We start from the raw sequence: 7006 nt of genomic DNA on the forward strand, positions 1-7006 counted from the left end.
TGAAGACTGCGAACCCAAGGCCTAGTAAAGCACTCGGGACGACGTTGGCCGCTATGTGTGTTAGCCCTTAGGTTGTTTTGTTGTATGTTGTGGATAGCTATGCATATGTTATATGTTTTGTGTTGAGTTTTCTTACCGGGCTTTGGCTCACGAGTGCTCTATTGTGCAGGTAAGGGCAAGGGAAAGGTCGACCAACCATGAGAACGAAGAGCGTGGAGTGAGGGGTACATGTTCGGTCTGCTAGGCTGCCATGGCCAGGGTTATTTTTTGGAAAATGTACTGTAATAGTTGTTTTGTCGCCTAAGTCGACCATCTATATATTTTGATCTGTAATGTATTTTCTAAACAATATTTTGGGATCCCAAATGTAAAACTTTCTAAAATTTCAATGAATAATCAAATGTTTTATACTTAACATCTTTAAACGAGTTTAACTTTAGTTTAGTCACACATTTAACTTAAAACCTTGATTAGTGAGCTAATGGCACATTTTTTTAACTCACATATTATCGACTCTAAGGAACTAGGGCATTACAACTTGATATTAGAGCGAGCCAAGGTTTATGGTTCCTAGAGATCGATCGAACATGTACTCTAGCTTCCAGTGACAAGCTCGACTCAGGGTTGGTTGGTATTTAATGAATTATATGTTTAATTGCTTGCTTGAGTGTCCTGTTTTCCTGAATGTATTGATAGAGCATGATGAATGTGTTGATATATGCATGATGCTAGGTCATGGCCCCCTTGATTGTTATATGCTATTTGTGATATGTGGATTTGCTGGTTGTGATTGGTTGATGAAATTGGGAGGTGGTTTTGGATGTTGTTATCATGCCTGATGTACGACATCATTGGTTACAAGAATTTTGTAGTGATGCCTCGGCGATCAATCAAACTTCACGGCAATAGGGCCGAGGAAGACAACCATGGTCAGGACCCTCCACCTGCCCCATCGAATTGGCAACAGTTATTTGCTGAGACGGAAGCTAGACTTCACCAAACAGAAGAAGAACTTCGACAATTGAGGCAGAAAGCCCTTCCTCAGGGTAGTGGGTTACAGGTTCCACAGGCTGTGGCATTAGTGCCAGCCCAACCTGCTGTGGAGAATAGGTGGGAACCTTTGTATGAGAGGCTTAGGAAGCAGCATCCTCCCACCTTCGAGGGTGGTCTAGACCCACTATGGGTAGATTAGTGGATGAACATGATTTCTTCCATCCTGGATTTTATGAGGGTGGAAAGGAATGAGAGAGTAACTTGTGCCAGCTACATGTTGAGAGAAAACGTCTGCATCTAGTGGGATGTTGTGTCGCAGAGGAGGGATATTGCAGCCATGACCTGAGAAGAGTTTAGAAATATATTCAATGAGAAGTATTATAGTGTCGCAGTTCGAGGTGCAAAGGTTGATGAGTTTACAAACCTGACTCAGTACCAGATACCGGTTACTGAGTATGCATTGAAGTTTGAACGGTTGGCAAAGTTCACGCCAGTTTTGGTGTCAACTGACATGACACAAAGAGATCAGTTTGTGCGGGGATTGAATGTTATGATTGCTCGTGACGTCAAGATAACTTTGGATCCAGGAACTACCACTTATGCACAGGTAGTGTACAAGGCCCTTACAGCAGAGGGGTTCGAGAATCAGATATGGAGAGAGGGCATTGCTAGGCGCGATGCTCGGAGGATGGTGCCTCCTTTTACCAGATCTAGCCAGGGTAGTGGCCCCAGTGAGAAGAATAGAAAGACCCCAAACTCTTTTGTTCCTCCTAGCTTGGATAGGAGGGCACGGGGTGCTTTCAGTGGCCTTCACGGCGGAGGAGACAAGTGGAGGAATTTCTCAGTGTGTCCTCGATGCAGACGACGACATCAGGGAGAATGCAGGATTAGGGGCTTCTTTACTTATGAGAGCATTAGTCATCTGAGGAAGGATTACCCACAAGCCAGGAAGGAAGAGCCAAAATAGAGCGACAGTCTCACTCCTGTCATCGTATTTACCTTGACCCAGACTAGGGTTGAGGCTAGCCCCTCTGTCATGACAGGTCAGATTTCTAGTGTTGGTTCTTATTTTACTACGTTGATTGACTCAGGGGCTACCCATTCATTTGTTTCGACTAGACTGATAGATCAGCTTTGAAGACCTAGTGATTTTTATGCTAGGGAATTTCAGACTTTGTTGCCGACTGGAGAACAGGTAGCCTATAGGAGATGGGTTAGAGCACTGCCAGTAGGGCTAGACAGCAGGGAATTTTCTATGGATTTGATTGAGTTAGCGATGGATGACTTTGATATGATCCTAGGGATGGATTGGTTATCGAAGTATGGGGCGACGATTAACTGCAAACGCAGAATGGTGACCTTTGAACCGGAAGGGGAGGTACCCCTTGTATTCGTGGGGACAATGAGTGGACCACGCGTACCTATGATTTTGGCCCTGAAGGCTAGAGACCTAATGCAAGAGGGTTGAATAGGATTCCTAACAAACATTGTGGATACCTCCAGAGTTGTTTCAATTGGACTGGATGAAGCCAAACTGGTATATGAGTTTCCTAATTTGTTCCACGTAGACTTGCCATGGTTGTTGCCACACTGAGAGATCGAGTTTGTCATTGAGTTGGCACCAGGGGCTGTAGCGTCCCAAATTTTCTAATAAGGCTTAGGGCCTTGATTAGGGTGTCTGGAGGGCAATAATTGATTTATTATGTTAATATGTGAATTTGATGAGTATGTGATTAGAAATGCATTTTTAGGTGAATTAAATATGCATGTGGGCCCCATTTGGTTGTTAGGGGCATATTTATAATTTTAGCCTGTTGAGGGCATAATGCAATATTTGTGTATATTGTGATTGATACCACGGGTGGGTGGTGATTTATTTGTAATGCACAATCTGAGACGGTCCAAGGGAGAAATTTAGCTAGAAAGTCACAACGGGGTAAAATACCTGGCTCGGGAGGAGCCTAGGGGTATTTTGGGTATATAATATGAGTTTGGGATTTATTAGTTATCGGGTAGTAATTTAGTAATGATTTGATTATGTCGGGATTAACGGGGATTTTTAGGTGTACTCTAGGACTTAGTGGGTTATGTCAAATGACTGAATTACCCGTGATGGTATTTGAGGAATTAGAGTAATTTGAGGGGTAATCTTGACTTTTGGCAAGAGGTTATACTTAATTGGGAGCTGGAGAATCTAGAACACTTAGACAAATAGAGGAAAGGAAGGAAAAGGAACCAAAATTTCTCTCAGCTCTCTCCCATTCGATTTTCTCTTTCTCTCCCTCCAAAGAGCTTGAATTTGGGTACTTGATTTTGGGAGACTGTAGGCCAGAAATTCAAGGGTTCCAGGGTAAGTTTTAACTCTCTTCTCTGTTGAATTTCTGCTAGAAGTGTTATATTAGTAAACTTAATTTATGTCTTGCTTGGTGAATTTTGGGATAAATTTTTGTGAAGATTCAGCTTGGGAATCAGAGGATTTAAGCTCGGAACTGTACTTGAAAGTAGCTCAAGGTCGAATTCCTACTCAAGGTAAGGATTTCATTGATTTCATAAATGAATTTTCAGTTGTGGTTTAAGTTTTGAGGAGTTTTAAACCACTAAGTGATTTTGAGTTTGGATGAATGTTTGAGTTAGTTTTCTGCTGTTTATGTGTTGTGATGTTGTTCATTTGGATGTTTGGGTCGAATTGGGACTTGGGTATACTTGGGGTGATGATTTGGGTAAGTTTTGGCTCGGGAAAAATAGTGGGAAAAACCTAGTTTTCTGGGTTCGCATATGAGCGTCGCGGCTCTGTTATTCTGTGTCGCAACACTGGGTTGAATAAGGACATGGGAGCCCTGCTGGGTGCCGTGGTCCCTATAGGGTTGTGCCGTGGCGCTAGGCCATTTTTAGGATGTAGGATTTTGTGTTTCTAGGGATTTTACTCAGGGGGCTCGGGGACGCTATCGCCACCTTGTGTGGGGAAACGGGAGGTCCCGAGAGCACGGGATTGGTTCTAGGGTACAATTATGAATTGGTCAGTAACGAGAGTGTTACTTGTGTGTTATGACTAGGTTTACAGCAAGGCTCGGGTCAGAGGACTGTGCTCGGGATTTTGGTGCTCAAGAAAATCGGGACATAGGTAAGAAAATTGTTGTACCCATAGAGCAGGGCGTGGCCCTATAGTTTGTATTGCAGGGCATGACCCTATGTGATTGAATTGCAGGGCGCAACTCTATTGTTTATGCCTGGTATATGTTTAAGTAGTTATTGATTTTATGCTATGTATGCTTATTTGTGAATGAACGGCGAAGGCCAGAAACGGTGAAGGCCGAGAACGGTAGGAAGCCGGGTACGGCAAGGGAGCCAGGAACAGCATTAAGCACGCGGAGTGCAAGCCGTTAGGGTGAGACCATTCTCGGATGCATGAGTCATCCTTACGATATAAACCGCGAACCCAGGGCCTGGTAAAGCGCCTGGGACGGCATGGCCGCTATATGTTTAGCTTGTTGGCAACTTTGTTATATGTTGATTGATGGATATGCATATGTTGATTGTTTGTGTTGAGTTTGCTTGCTGGGCTTCAGCTCACGAGTGCTCTATGGTGCAGGTAAGGGCAAGGGAAAAGTCAACCAACTATGAGTACGGAGAGCGTGAAGCGACGTGTACATGATTGGCCTGCCTGGCTGCCATGACCAGGGGTATTTTTGGGGGTCATTATGTATTAATCAGAGTTTTGTTATTTAGTCGACATTAATCATATTTTTGAGTTGTAAATATTTCTAAACAGTAATTTTTGGATCCCAAATGCATAACGCTTTATAATTTCAATGAATGAATATATTTTCAAATTATATGACTTTTATTACAGTTTAGCTACACTTTTAACCTAAAACCTCGATTAGCGAGCTAATTGCACTTTTAAAACTCACTTAGTAATAGCTCTAAGGAAGTAGGGCGTTACAAAGGCGAAGCCAATATCTAGGACACCTTATAGAATGGCTCTGGCAGAGTTGAAGGATATGAAGATTCAGTTGCAAGAGTTACTGGATTTGGGGTTCATCAGACCGAGTTTATCATCGTGGAGTGCTCTAGTGTTGTTCGTCAAGAAGAAGGATGGATCCTTAAGAATGTGTATTGACTATAGAAAGTTGAACAAGTTGATCATTAAGAACAAGTACCCGCTACCTAGGATCGATGACTTGTTTGATCAGCTATAGGGGAAGACGGTGTTCTCTAAGATTGACCTTCGGTTAGGCTACCACCAATTAAGGATTAAAGAGGAGAACACACCAAAGACTGCCTTTTGCACGAGGTATGGACACTATGAATTCTTTGTTATGTCCTTTGGATTAACCAACGCCCCGACATCCTTCATGGACCTGATGAATAGAGTCTTAAAGGACTATTTGGACAAGTTTGTGATTGTATTCATTAATGACACACTGGTGTACTCTCAGTTAGAGACAGAGCATGAGCAACATCTACGTATGGTATTACAGCGATTGAGGGAGCATAGGTCATATGCGAAGTTCAGGAAGTGTAAGTTTTGACTACTCCAAGTAACATTTCTAGATCATATTGTCAGTAAGGAGGGGATTCTAGTTGACCAAGGTAAGATTGAGGTAGTGAGGGTTTGGCCCAGGCTGAGTAGTGTACCAAAGGGAGCTTTTCGGGATTGGTAGGTACTATCGGTGATTCTTTGATGGATTCTCCATAATAGACACACCATTGATCGAAATGACACGTAAGAAACCAAGTATGTATGGATATAATTGTGTGAGAATAATTTCAAGGAATTGAAGCGGCGATTGATCACCGCTCCAGTATTGAGTTTGCCGTCAGATAGTGAGAAATTTGTAGTCTATTGTGATGCTTCCAGACAGGGTTTGGGGTGTGTATTGATGCAAGCTAGGAAGGTAATAGCTTATGCGTCGAGACAGTTGAAGGGGTATGAACAAAGGTATGCCACACATGATCTGGAATTGGCAGCGGTGGTATTTTCCCTTAAGATTTGGAGACACTACTTTTATGGTGAGAAGTGTGAAATATACACCGACCATAAGAGTTTGAAGTACTTCTTTACTCAGAGGGATCTAAATATGCGCTAGAGGTGTTGGCTAGAATTGGTAAAGGATTAAGATTGTGATATTTTATACCATGCTGGGAAGGCTAATGTGGTGTCCGACGCACTAAGTCAAAAGATCCCAGGACAGTTGTTCAGTTCAAGGCATGTATAGATAAGTTAGCTGAAGAGATGACTAGAGTAGGTATAGAGTTGGTGGTTGGTTAGTTAGCCAACATCACTCTTCAGTTTACACTCCTTGAAAGGATCAAGGATGCACTGGGGGAGGATCCCCAGTTGAGAGAGCGCAAAGAGGGCTTCTTAGCCGAAGTTGCGAAGGACTTTTCTATTTTAGAAATGGGTTTATTAAGGTACAAAGGATGGATTTGCATTTCGATGGATTTCGATATCCGGTGAGAGATTTTAGATGAGTCTCATACCACTCCCTATTCTTTACATCCAGGTTCGACGAAGATGTACCAAGATTTGAGAACTCTGTATTGGTGGTTGGGGGTGAAGAGGGATGTGGTGGATTATGTGGCCAAGTGTTTGACTTGTCAACAAGTAAAGGTTGAACATCAAAGGTCAGCAGGATTGTTGCAGCCTCTGGGGATTCCGGAGTGGAAATGGGAGGATACCATGGACTTCGTGGTTGGATTGTTGAAGATCGTGGGACAAAATGATTTAGTGTGGGTGATTGTGGACATGTACACCAAGTCAGCCTACTTTTTGTCTGTCAAGATGACCTATACTGTGGAGCAGTATGATGAACTATATGTGAAGGAAATTGTGCGATGACACGGGGCTCTGAGGTTGATAGTATCTGACAGGGACCCCACCTTCACCTCCAAGTTTTGAGAGAGTCTGTAGCAAGATATGGGCACACAGTTGCGGTTTAACACTGCTTATCATCCTTAGACAGATGGACAGTCTGGGAGGACGATTCAGAAACTGGAGGATATGTTGTGA

The sequence above is a fragment of the Humulus lupulus genome, chromosome 1, assembly GCF_963169125.1.
Source record: "Humulus lupulus chromosome 1, drHumLupu1.1, whole genome shotgun sequence".
Lineage (NCBI taxonomy): Eukaryota > Viridiplantae > Streptophyta > Magnoliopsida > Rosales > Cannabaceae > Humulus > Humulus lupulus.